Raw genomic sequence first — 14,759 nt, 5'->3', positions numbered from 1 at the left:
CGTTTCGAATGCGAATTAAACTAATTCGAATTAGTTAATGCGAATCGATTTACGTGTGAACTCAACATAAGATCTACAAATAAGTTAATTTGTCAATTGACCCCTTAAGGAGTTTTTGCCCTTTATGGACAATTTTACACAATTTGTTTATCATGTTTTCTAACTTTAAAAAATCTTCTCCTCAGAAACTACTGAACCAATTCCAACCAAACTTAAGTTGAATGATCCGTAGGGTATCTAGAATAAAGTTTGTGTTTTATTTTCTGTTTCGTAAAAAAAACATGGCCGCCATGGCTAAAAATAGAATATAGGGGTTAAAATGCAGTTTTTGGCTTATATCTCAAAAACTAAAGCATTTAGAGCAAATCTGACTTGGGGTAAAAATGTTCATTAGGTCAAGTTCTATCAGCCCTGAAATTTTCATTTTGAATTAATCCATCAAAGACTTCTAACGTATAGAGCTTCGTCTTTTTTAAAGTGTATTATCAATCAATTCTATGTATCCCTGTAAGGAATTCAAGTCTTGAATATACTTGGACAAAAGTTATGATCTGAAGTGAACAACAAAACACATAAATGTGAAAAAGTAAAAACAAAACACATTTGAATTCAAGAAATAGGATTGTAAAGAACGTTTGAACTTTTACCGAATTTATTTAGGTAAACGATAAGATAAGAAATTCGCCGGTAACAAACTAGAGCGACAAAGATGGCTGTGATGGCTGCAATTTTCGCACTTTGTTGTATGACATTGGTGTACGCTGAAGACGAAAATCGTATTCAAACACTACAACATGATGTTGACACATTGCGCGTTATGGTACAAGAGCTGACTACCGAAAATAAGTTATATGCAAAACGAAATGATGACGGAGAAAATGAGACAGGTGGAAACCAAATTCGATAGAGAACTTTCTGGACAAAAACATGAAGGTGAATTCAATATTATTATAATTATCATATATACTTTATAATAAAGTTGTTTATTTGTGCAAATAAACAAAAATTAAAACGTCAATGACTGACTTATCTTATCGTATAAACCGTTACATATATAGCGAAAATATGACATGGGCAGAAATGCTCAAAACGTTTAGATCTTCAATCGTTAAATCCGTTAAGTACAAGTGTTGTACATTTATCATATAGTACCGTTGATAAAGTTAACGTTGAAATCCAAAAATAAAATATAAAGTTAACGTTGAAATCCCAAAATAAATCATGAGTTAATGTGTGATTGAGCCCCTGTATATAGCAAGTCCCAAGTTACACCGGTTGGTGGTGCGCCTGACAGAGGCGGAATTTACAGAATAGGTAACAGGTAACAGTACCATGATTTATGTGCAAAAATATTTTGTAAGGGGTCAGTTATTTAGTATAATTCGCACTTTCGGCGAAGTTTCCTATTGAAGTATAACTAATGAACTACTGTATATATAATTGTACATTAATGCATGTAAATTTCAACGTAAGGTTTGGTTTATGATATGTATCAAACATTTTATGTTTTCATTACTTATAGATAAAAGACTTCTGATAACCGACCAACCACCAGTATCTGCATCCCACCATGTTGCATTTTATACCCAGTTGACAAACAATTTACATCTAGCGACACATCAGATGATTGTATTTAATAACACAACTGAATAATGGTAATGCGTACAGTTCACTAGATGGAGAATTTGTGTGTACCCTGCAAAGTACATATGTCTTATCTTGGACCATCACCTGCTCAGATAATACAGCTATCGAGACAGAGTTGGTTGTCAATGGAATAGTAAAAGGACACATTTTCACAGATGCTGGAGACCATGCAGACTATGAAACCAATTCGGGAACGGCTGTACTAGATCTTAAAGTTGGTGATCGTATATGGATCGAGTTGGAAGAGTATACAATGGACAGATAATTGGATCAAGTCTGGGGTCTTCCACGTTTTCAGGATTTCTCGTAAACCAACAGTCTTCATGAATAAAACTAGAAATGAAACAAACTATTTCAACTTTAGACAACAATAGTGACACTGACATTTAATGTAAAGATTTCTTTTAAAAAATAATTACGAAACGCATAATAAAACCTACACTGCTACTTTTGCATAGGTACTATTTCTGTACTAAAAATCTGTAGTACTGGAAATTTACTTTTAATATTAAGTACAATTTCTTTACTTTAAAATTCTTGTAATATTTAGGTACCTGTATTTTACAGTACTTGATTTGTACTTGAATTTTTTGGTACAGAAGTAATACCAACAGTGATAACAATATTCCATGTTTGAAAATCATAACTTTAAGAGATTTGAAATAGACAAACTTTCAAAATGCTGAAAATGTAACGGTGTAACCAAAATTTTGTAGTACTTAAATTTCAAGTACATATCAAGTACTGTAAAATACAGGTACCTAAATATTACAATAATTTTAAAGTAACAAAATAGTATTGAATATTAAGAGTAGATTTTCAGTACTATAGATTTTTGGTACAGAAATAGTACCTCTGCAAAAGTAGCTGTGTAGGGTTGATTTAATATTCACTCTTTACAGGAGAAGGCAGATATCGAATTGAGAGGATGTATGATTGCCAATGAGACAACTATCCACCACAGTAAAAGGAAGTGATAGTGAGCAATTATAGGCAACCGTACGGCCTTCAACAACGAGAAAAAACCAATACCGTATAGTCGGCTATAAAAGACCCCGACAAAAATGCAAATCAATTCAAACGAGAAAACTAACGGCCTAATTTACAAAAAAAACAATGTACGAAAAACTAATATAACAGTCATGAACGAGCGACTGGTAATTTTCATTTTCATTTAAATTTAATTGTTATTTAATTTGACACTAATTACAAAAATAACAACGTCTATTAATTTTTCCATGTTAGAATAGACAGCATATGAAAATTCAAAATGCTGGAATAGCCAGAAGACACCAATATGCTCTTCAGATTTGTTCTTTATTTTAACTTTTTTGATTCGAGCGTCACTGACGAGTCTTTTGTAGATGAAACGCGCGTCTGGCGTACAAAATTTTAATCATGGTATCTATGATGATTTCTTTATAGCTCATATCAAATGCAATACATGGACGTCTCCATTATTTGAACTGCTGACATTTCTGAACAACCTGATTTCAAGCCTACATGCTAGTTGGATTTGTATTTTTCCATCTAGTTTTCCATCTAATTATTCGCAGACTACAACTTGAATTTTTATCTTTTTTTTTATTCTTTGTAGTGTTATTGTTATTTTATTTTATTAAACTGCATATCTTGCAATGCGATTATAATACAGACCGTACGTTTCAGCTTCACTTTCAAGTACATGATTAAGATTCTTGTAGGCAAAACATTTTAAATACTTCCAGTTAATTTTCAAATTTCAGTTTTTCACGTCTTTTAGTTATTGATCCTGTGATTTATTCAAAATTCTGTGGACGAATTTGTTAAAAAAATGCAATTTACAGTGAAAAATGTATATTTCATGTGCATTCTATACATCTACATCTATAGACCTTTTTTCACAAAATTAAAAATGTCGCCTAATTAAGGTCAATTACAGTAAATGGGTCATGTCATAGATTTTGCAAAGAACTGCGGTATGTTAAACACAAACTAGATATCAAAAATAATGTTTACATATCTTTTTTTCTGAAATATTATTTCATAAATGCTTTCAAAATAGAGGTATATTTTAATAAAATCCGTTAGATATAGAATATTCATGGGGTCACTGACTTTTTTTTTTTCAAACTGTTAATGTTTTGGGGAAAAAACACCTAGAAAACGAAGTTTTATGACTTTACAACACGAGTACGTTACGCTTATTATGACGTTATGATGATTTTTTTCACCAAGAACAACAGTTTGATTAATGACTACCCCCCTCCCCCCTAAAAAAAACAACAAAAAAACAACAACAAAAAACATAACAAACGAAGTCGGTGACCCTATTTTCATTTTCCATTATTAAAACGGAAACTAATATGACAAAAACTGTTTGATTAAAAAAACCAGTATCTATGAACTTGGTGTAGAGAAAGGAGTTTTAAAAGATAAATAAGACAGCTTTTTTAATATATTTTACGTATGTTCTATACAAAAGTTGAACTATCTAAAGGATTTTCATTCAATGATATTTTATCCAGTACTAGTTTATCGGGTAAATTGAATATTGTGTCAATTTTCAGTAAGAGTTCACGCTTTAAGAAATCGGTGAATTCAGTACTGAACATATTACTAAAAAAGGAATTCAGTACTGAACATATTACTAAAAAAGAAGAAAGCAGACATTTATCTAATATAGTTTTATTCGTATCAAAATAACTCCCAAGGAAATTACAACTTAAGGAAATAGTGAATGATCCCAAACAACAAAGACACAGGAGAGAAAAATTGTACATGGACTAAATCAAAGCAGAAATTGATCTTTTAGAGATGCGGACTAAAGCTAGCGAAAAACGATTTGAAACAACTGGGGCAATATGCGTAATAGATTCTCCATAGGCGGTAATGTTAACGTTTTCTTCTGTTGCTCAGGCCATATCGTAAACTTGGATATGTATGATGGCTCATTTTGAAGCTGAGACACTTGCACATGTGTGGTGCGATTTTCGGGGTGGCAAGTGTGATTCGGTTTCCCGTCAAGTGCCCAACCCCGAAAGATAGTGAAAAATGTCACTCTCCTCAGGAAATAATCCCTAAATTCTGACCATAAAAATCATCAAAAAATATGTCCTTTGTAATTGTTTGTTCAGGTTTATTTTTTTATACTTTTTTTCACATCACATCAGCTCTATAAAACACCAGTCCTAGTTCATTTATGTCAATTTTTAAAATCACAGCTTCCACAATTGTATGGCGGACTAATTTTTTAATGAGAGTCATAAATCTGTGTTCCTCATCTCAAGGTCCATTAGGGATATTGACCCATATTAGATCAGCTAATGTCAGATTCCACTTATATTGCAGTTTGTATCCCTTTAGTACACATTTCTGATCAATTCTGTGAAGTTTTAGCCATATCTGAAATAAAATAAGCTCATTTTAATACTTTTAGGTAGCAATGTTTATAACTGTTCAATATCCTTTTTAAGGAAGAAAAAAACACAATAAGCATATGTTATAAATTTACATTTTAAACATTTGTTTTAACTTTAATTGGTATAACTGCAATTCATAAGCCTCTTCTACCTTACAGACTTTCTACAAATCCTCATTTTTTGTTGATAAATCATGTAAATATAGTGTTTTTCACTTAAAAACTATCAGATTTAAGAAATTTTTCCACCCTGATAGTCTTGTTTCTATTATATTTTTTTTTATTGAATAAATATCTCTAATATATGTTCATTACTGTAAAGATTAGTCACAGACCTTTCTAAAACTAGTCTTGTTTTCAAAATCCATCAAGGAATAAGAATTTTAGAGGTTTTTTTGTATGTGTGTTGAAAGTGGGAAAAATGGGTTATTTCTTTGGTGAAGAGTACATTGTGACGTCATTGTTTTTGTGACGTCATTGCATTATGACATCATAATTTAGAGTTGTACACATCTTACAGAGTGTATTGATTTTGAAACATGAAAGGCAAAAAGAAACGAAACAAGTTTAAGGTTGGTAACCAAGCATTTTTATCCCGTTATGATTCCCTAGCAACAAATCAAGATTGCAATGGTGTTGCTCCATCTACAGCTCCATCTACACAGGTTTTAAAAAATTCATCTATGCAAGTATCATCTGCATCATCTAAACATGAAATTCCTCATTCAACTACAAATGTATTGCCAAAAACACCCACAGAATCCCTCTGGTTACCCCGCCTTACTGAAAAGGATTTCAAATTGTATTCTAAAGAAAGTTATGATAAGAAGTCATATGTAGCACCTCACACTGAAAAGAGTGCTACTACGGTGAAACTCCTTCGTCCATATAAAGTGTCTGATGACTATTTGGGTGAATATTTAGGGGATAAAAATACAGAAAATAGAACAGTGGATAGAGATTTAAACATTTTAATGATGAATAATCTAATAATTTGTCATATAAATCAAAGTCCACATTGTAATGTTCCACATTTTGAACTTGTGCAAGAGACTCAGTGGGGTCTCGGTTGGATTTGGGAACTAAAATGTACAAAGTGTAAGTTTATATCAGAAAAATATAAACTGTTTAGAGAAATTGAAAGTGGGCGTCCTGGCCGCAAGCGTGCCAGCATAAACTATGGGTTTCAGACTGGTGTAATAAACTCTAACATAGGTAATGACAGCGCACGAGTACTTTTGACCAGTTCGTGTATTCCTCCTATGGCAAGAACAACAATGCAAAGAATAACCAATAATGTATGTGACAAGGTTGTTAAACTTGCTGATGAGGAAACTAAAAAAGTTGTTGAGAATTTTAAAAGGAGAAATGAAACCTTAGGGTTAAATAAAAATAGTCCTATAAAATTACAAATGGATGGGACTTACCAGAGTATTTATATCAAAAGTAGACATAAAATGGGTCAAAATGCCTCGCAGGCAATTGGTATTGCCTGTGAAAATGAAACCGACAGTCATGATGTAATAGGTTTTCACTTAGTAAACAAACTATGCTGGGTCGGTGCATGGTTACGCGGTAAAGGTTATGATGTTGAATGTCCTAACCATGAGCATTGTACAGCAAATACTAATAGGTATGATCCTTTGAGTGAAAAGGATCTGGGGTATGAAATAGGTAAAAAAATTGCCACAAATGATTTACTTGTAGATTATTGCACTACTGATGGTGATGCAAAAAGTGTGAAAGGTTTACAAGAGGCAATGCAAGAAATATTTGGTCCTTTATGGTCAGTAAACAGACTTGCCGATACAATTCATAGGGGTCAAAGTCAGTTCCGTGAAGGAATCCGAGCAAAATTTAGTGTCGGCATGTTCCCTGGAGTAACAAAAGCCAAGAAAAATGATATAAAAACAGCTTTTGCCAATGATATAAAATTAAGGTCACATGGTATAATGAAATCATTATTTATGAAGTATAATGGTGACCGACAAAAAATTTCAAAATGCTTGCCTGGTATTGTTCGGTCTGTGGTGAATTGCTACAGCGGTAATTGCGGTGATACATGTAGATGGAGCATAACACTTTGTAATGGTGGTAAAACAACAAGCTGGTGGTATAAATCTATAAACCTTAATAGTCATGGCTTGCAAAATGGGTCTCTGATACCAACTGACAGAGACAAAATATTGATAGAATCCTTGCTAGAAATGAAACTCTCTCAGAATGCGTTAGATCAAATGAAATTTTTCAGTAATACTAACAAGTGTGAGTCTGTAAATAGAACTATTTCCACATAACTACCCAAAAATAAGAATTTCTCCCGCAATGCCATAGGTCGGGCATCTGCAGCAGTCTTGAAAGTAAATAATAATAGAGATGTTGCCTTGGTTAAAACTCTGAAAGCTGTTGGCTGCACAATGGGTAAAAAGTCTCGTGCTGCAGTAGCTCTGAAAAAAATACGTAAACTTGAAATATATGATTGTGCATATCAAAAAAGTTCAAAAGTAAAATATCGAAGGTTACAGGCTCGTTAAAGGCAGGCTATTAATTTTCTGCTTAATAAAAGTAAGCGAAAATACGGGTACAAAAAACATCAGTTAGAACCAAAGCTTAGTCAGATAACTAGCTGCAAAGAGTTTGTTCCACAGCCTGGTTGTAGTTTTTGGCTAGATTAACAAGGTCACAATTTCCATTTTTCTTTCAGCAATATTTCAAGAAATATTACAACATGTATCAATTTATTTATTTATTTATTTTCAATGATTACAGGGATTAATAAATGTTATTTAAATTATTGTGATGATAAATCAAAATCTTTTTCAGTAATATGCATGTGCATGTTGTTTTGAGTTATTTGTATTTTTATAATAAAGAGTTTGTTTCATTTGAACTGTTTTGAAAATGGGATAACGGTCCAAGACATTGAAACATACCACACACAGCATCATACATGCAAATTAACACACATGTATTGCATAAAAATTTATTTTTCCTATCATGCACACATTCATTGATACAACATACAAGGAAATAAAATAAAATAAAATCATGTCCATATTTACTTCCATTTGCAACTATTTCAGTTCTGTTAGCTTTTTATTTTACTTTTGATATCCTTATTTTATAATTTTGTAGTTTTTGTTTTGATTTGTTTGGTTTTTATATTGAAGATTTCTTTTAAAGCATGCTTACTTTAGTTGGTTCATGTGGTTTGAATGTCCCAATTTCCTGACACAGTTAAAAATACATTTGTAAACAACAAGAGTTACTCCCCCTCCTATGTCAATAAAAGGTAAACACTCGTGAAACAAGCCGTAAAATGTGTTACCTCAGGTTAATATAAACATGCATGTTTGTTTCAGTGTCTTGGAGGGTGAGAGGGAGGGCTTTTATCCCATTTTCATTTTTTTAGCAGTGTAAGAAACTTGTATTTGAGTAAATGATTCATGCAAAGTGAAGTGTGCAATATGTCACCTCGGAGACTTAAATTTTAGAATTAAAAATAGAACAAACCACAGTTTAAGATGCAACATGCAGTTAGGATATGCTGTGCCATGTAGTTCATGAGTGGTGCATTTTTGTGAAGTTACACAGACCTTACGGTGGTTATTTAAATCATGGGGCTCAAAAATTATATGGTCAGCATTAACACACAAGGCATTATGGCAGAGGTGCGAGGCATCTAAATTTCTATCAATGTCAATTGTTTTTAACTGTAACATTTTTGCCAAGCGTGCAACATTCATTTTTGTCCTTTTTCCATTTGGATAAGCCACATTTAGCATCCCTAAAATATAATTTCTTTTCCTCTGAATGGCCCCTGTCCAGATTTTACATGACCCATTTTCTGCATCAATGCTATTTAACAACAAAAAATTAGTATATTTTTGATAAAAATCAAAAGTTTGGGAAGCCATTTTGTATTGTTTTGATTAATTAGCACTAAAAGAGTGTAACTGACCTTGATTTCAGCAGCTACCATCCTAAATTGTGGTCACTGAGCCATGAAACACTCCATCACCTTTGAAATTCAAGGCCACAATTTGGGGCAATATGCGTAATAGATTCTCCATAGGCGGTAATGTTAACGTTTTCTTCTGTTGCTCAGGCCATATCGTAAACTTGGATATGTATGATGGCTCATTTTGAAGCTGAGACACTTGCACATGTGTGGTGCGATTTTCGGGGTGGCAAGTGTGATTCGGTTTCCCGTCAAGTGCCCAACCCCGAAAGATAGTGAAAAATGTCACTCTCCTCAGGAAATAATCCCTAAATTCTGACCATAAAAATCATCAAAAAATATGTCCTTTGTAATTGTTTGTTCAGGTTTATTTTTTTATACTTTTTTTCACATCACATCAGCTCTATAAAACACCAGTCCTAGTTCATTTATGTCAATTTTTAAAATCACAGCTTCCACAATTGTATGGCGGACTAATTTTTTAATGAGAGTCATAAATCTGTGTTCCTCATCTCAAGGTCCATTAGGGATATTGACCCATATTAGATCAGCTAATGTCAGATTCCACTTATATTGCAGTTTGTATCCCTTTAGTACACATTTCTGATCAATTCTGTGAAGTTTTAGCCATATCTGAAATAAAATAAGCTCATTTTAATACTTTTAGGTAGCAATGTTTATAACTGTTCAATATCCTTTTTAAGGAAGAAAAAAACACAATAAGCATATGTTATAAATTTACATTTTAAACATTTGTTTTAACTTTAATTGGTATAACTGCAATTCATAAGCCTCTTCTACCTTACAGACTTTCTACAAATCCTCATTTTTTGTTGATAAATCATGTAAATATAGTGTTTTTCACTTAAAAACTATCAGATTTAAGAAATTTTTCCACCCTGATAGTCTTGTTTCTATTATATTTTTTTTTATTGAATAAATATCTCTAATATATGTTCATTACTGTAAAGATTAGTCACAGACCTTTCTAAAACTAGTCTTGTTTTCAAAATCCATCAAGGAATAAGAATTTTAGAGGTTTTTTTGTATGTGTGTTGAAAGTGGGAAAAATGGGTTATTTCTTTGGTGAAGAGTACATTGTGACGTCATTGTTTTTGTGACGTCATTGCATTATGACATCATAATTTAGAGTTGTACACATCTTACAGAGTGTATTGATTTTGAAACATGAAAGGCAAAAAGAAACGAAACAAGTTTAAGGTTGGTAACCAAGCATTTTTATCCCGTTATGATTCCCTAGCAACAAATCAAGATTGCAATGGTGTTGCTCCATCTACAGCTCCATCTACACAGGTTTTAAAAAATTCATCTATGCAAGTATCATCTGCATCATCTAAACATGAAATTCCTCATTCAACTACAAATGTATTGCCAAAAACACCCACAGAATCCCTCTGGTTACCCCGCCTTACTGAAAAGGATTTCAAATTGTATTCTAAAGAAAGTTATGATAAGAAGTCATATGTAGCACCTCACACTGAAAAGAGTGCTACTACGGTGAAACTCCTTCGTCCATATAAAGTGTCTGATGACTATTTGGGTGAATATTTAGGGGATAAAAATACAGAAAATAGAACAGTGGATAGAGATTTAAACATTTTAATGATGAATAATCTAATAATTTGTCATATAAATCAAAGTCCACATTGTAATGTTCCACATTTTGAACTTGTGCAAGAGACTCAGTGGGGTCTCGGTTGGATTTGGGAACTAAAATGTACAAAGTGTAAGTTTATATCAGAAAAATATAAACTGTTTAGAGAAATTGAAAGTGGGCGTCCTGGCCGCAAGCGTGCCAGCATAAACTATGGGTTTCAGACTGGTGTAATAAACTCTAACATAGGTAATGACAGCGCACGAGTACTTTTGACCAGTTCGTGTATTCCTCCTATGGCAAGAACAACAATGCAAAGAATAACCAATAATGTATGTGACAAGGTTGTTAAACTTGCTGATGAGGAAACTAAAAAAGTTGTTGAGAATTTTAAAAGGAGAAATGAAACCTTAGGGTTAAATAAAAATAGTCCTATAAAATTACAAATGGATGGGACTTACCAGAGTATTTATATCAAAAGTAGACATAAAATGGGTCAAAATGCCTCGCAGGCAATTGGTATTGCCTGTGAAAATGAAACCGACAGTCATGATGTAATAGGTTTTCACTTAGTAAACAAACTATGCTGGGTCGGTGCATGGTTACGCGGTAAAGGTTATGATGTTGAATGTCCTAACCATGAGCATTGTACAGCAAATACTAATAGGTATGATCCTTTGAGTGAAAAGGATCTGGGGTATGAAATAGGTAAAAAAATTGCCACAAATGATTTACTTGTAGATTATTGCACTACTGATGGTGATGCAAAAAGTGTGAAAGGTTTACAAGAGGCAATGCAAGAAATATTTGGTCCTTTATGGTCAGTAAACAGACTTGCCGATACAATTCATAGGGGTCAAAGTCAGTTCCGTGAAGGAATCCGAGCAAAATTTAGTGTCGGCATGTTCCCTGGAGTAACAAAAGCCAAGAAAAATGATATAAAAACAGCTTTTGCCAATGATATAAAATTAAGGTCACATGGTATAATGAAATCATTATTTATGAAGTATAATGGTGACCGACAAAAAATTTCAAAATGCTTGCCTGGTATTGTTCGGTCTGTGGTGAATTGCTACAGCGGTAATTGCGGTGATACATGTAGATGGAGCATAACACTTTGTAATGGTGGTAAAACAACAAGCTGGTGGTATAAATCTATAAACCTTAATAGTCATGGCTTGCAAAATGGGTCTCTGATACCAACTGACAGAGACAAAATATTGATAGAATCCTTGCTAGAAATGAAACTCTCTCAGAATGCGTTAGATCAAATGAAATTTTTCAGTAATACTAACAAGTGTGAGTCTGTAAATAGAACTATTTCCACATAACTACCCAAAAATAAGAATTTCTCCCGCAATGCCATAGGTCGGGCATCTGCAGCAGTCTTGAAAGTAAATAATAATAGAGATGTTGCCTTGGTTAAAACTCTGAAAGCTGTTGGCTGCACAATGGGTAAAAAGTCTCGTGCTGCAGTAGCTCTGAAAAAAATACGTAAACTTGAAATATATGATTGTGCATATCAAAAAAGTTCAAAAGTAAAATATCGAAGGTTACAGGCTCGTTAAAGGCAGGCTATTAATTTTCTGCTTAATAAAAGTAAGCGAAAATACGGGTACAAAAAACATCAGTTAGAACCAAAGCTTAGTCAGATAACTAGCTGCAAAGAGTTTGTTCCACAGCCTGGTTGTAGTTTTTGGCTAGATTAACAAGGTCACAATTTCCATTTTTCTTTCAGCAATATTTCAAGAAATATTACAACATGTATCAATTTATTTATTTATTTATTTTCAATGATTACAGGGATTAATAAATGTTATTTAAATTATTGTGATGATAAATCAAAATCTTTTTCAGTAATATGCATGTGCATGTTGTTTTGAGTTATTTGTATTTTTATAATAAAGAGTTTGTTTCATTTGAACTGTTTTGAAAATGGGATAACGGTCCAAGACATTGAAACATACCACACACAGCATCATACATGCAAATTAACACACATGTATTGCATAAAAATTTATTTTTCCTATCATGCACACATTCATTGATACAACATACAAGGAAATAAAATAAAATAAAATCATGTCCATATTTACTTCCATTTGCAACTATTTCAGTTCTGTTAGCTTTTTATTTTACTTTTGATATCCTTATTTTATAATTTTGTAGTTTTTGTTTTGATTTGTTTGGTTTTTATATTGAAGATTTCTTTTAAAGCATGCTTACTTTAGTTGGTTCATGTGGTTTGAATGTCCCAATTTCCTGACACAGTTAAAAATACATTTGTAAACAACAAGAGTTACTCCCCCTCCTATGTCAATAAAAGGTAAACACTCGTGAAACAAGCCGTAAAATGTGTTACCTCAGGTTAATATAAACATGCATGTTTGTTTCAGTGTCTTGGAGGGTGAGAGGGAGGGCTTTTATCCCATTTTCATTTTTTTAGCAGTGTAAGAAACTTGTATTTGAGTAAATGATTCATGCAAAGTGAAGTGTGCAATATGTCACCTCGGAGACTTAAATTTTAGAATTAAAAATAGAACAAACCACAGTTTAAGATGCAACATGCAGTTAGGATATGCTGTGCCATGTAGTTCATGAGTGGTGCATTTTTGTGAAGTTACACAGACCTTACGGTGGTTATTTAAATCATGGGGCTCAAAAATTATATGGTCAGCATTAACACACAAGGCATTATGGCAGAGGTGCGAGGCATCTAAATTTCTATCAATGTCAATTGTTTTTAACTGTAACATTTTTGCCAAGCGTGCAACATTCATTTTTGTCCTTTTTCCATTTGGATAAGCCACATTTAGCATCCCTAAAATATAATTTCTTTTCCTCTGAATGGCCCCTGTCCAGATTTTACATGACCCATTTTCTGCATCAATGCTATTTAACAACAAAAAATTAGTATATTTTTGATAAAAATCAAAAGTTTGGGAAGCCATTTTGTATTGTTTTGATTAATTAGCACTAAAAGAGTGTAACTGACCTTGATTTCAGCAGCTACCATCCTAAATTGTGGTCACTGAGCCATGAAACACTCCATCACCTTTGAAATTCAAGGCCACAATTTGGGGCAATATGCGTAATAGATTCTCCATAGGCGGTAATGTTAACGTTTTCTTCTGTTGCTCAGGCCATATCGTAAACTTGGATATGTATGATGGCTCATTTTGAAGCTGAGACACTTGCACATGTGTGGTGCGATTTTCGGGGTGGCAAGTGTGATTCGGTTTCCCGTCAAGTGCCCAACCCCGAAAGATAGTGAAAAATGTCACTCTCCTCAGGAAATAATCCCTAAATTCTGACCATAAAAATCATCAAAAAATATGTCCTTTGTAATTGTTTGTTCAGGTTTATTTTTTTATACTTTTTTTCACATCACATCAGCTCTATAAAACACCAGTCCTAGTTCATTTATGTCAATTTTTAAAATCACAGCTTCCACAATTGTATGGCGGACTAATTTTTTAATGAGAGTCATAAATCTGTGTTCCTCATCTCAAGGTCCATTAGGGATATTGACCCAACTCATTTTTGGAAATGAAATATTAAGAAACATTTACAACAGTAACTATTATGAATAGCTGATTGCAAACATCAAGATGATATTTCCATACAAAGATGGCACAACTCTAAATTATGGCTTGATTAATATCGGAAAGAACCTCTTGAAGCAACACTAGCAGAAATCCTGTTTTCAAGCAAATACAGAATCGCTAACCACTACCACAAGAAATTAACAGGAACACAGAAAACAGAAATCGGCGCCATGTTCAAAGAAACCCTACAGAAAAAAGATACGATAGGTCTGAATCCACGTCCACAAAAACCTTGCAATGACAGGTATGATTTTTCAATTGGCAAATGTTCAAAGAATAAAAAAAGCAATCCCAAACTATTTTGCCACCCATATTACTTTTTTTAGGCCAACAATCAAGGTACATGCAACAGAGATAGCTGTAATAGAAAGGGGATTTAAATTACAGTAATCCGCTTGAAAGATAAATATTTATCAAACATAGATCTTAGTCAATGTGAAGTATCAATTCTATATAAAATCTTTTAAAACTATAAGAAAATTATCTGTAAAAACTCCTTACTGTAAACCCGGTACATACATTTTTTTT

At 32.9% G+C, this 14,759-nt stretch overlaps 1 pseudogene; it reads left to right on the top strand.

Moving 5' to 3' along the window:
- Nucleotides 1–709: 709 nt before the first annotated feature.
- LOC127720766 (collagen alpha-1(X) chain-like) lies at nucleotides 710–1,974 on the top strand (annotated as a pseudogene).
- Nucleotides 1,975–14,759: the final 12,785 nt, after the last annotated feature.

This window comes from Mytilus californianus, unplaced genomic scaffold (genome assembly GCF_021869535.1).
Source record: "Mytilus californianus isolate M0D057914Y unplaced genomic scaffold, xbMytCali1.0.p SCAF_11, whole genome shotgun sequence".
NCBI lineage: Eukaryota > Metazoa > Mollusca > Bivalvia > Mytilida > Mytilidae > Mytilus > Mytilus californianus.
The sequence above is the reverse complement of the archived record's forward strand: the minus strand, read 5'-3'. Positions and strand labels throughout refer to the sequence as shown.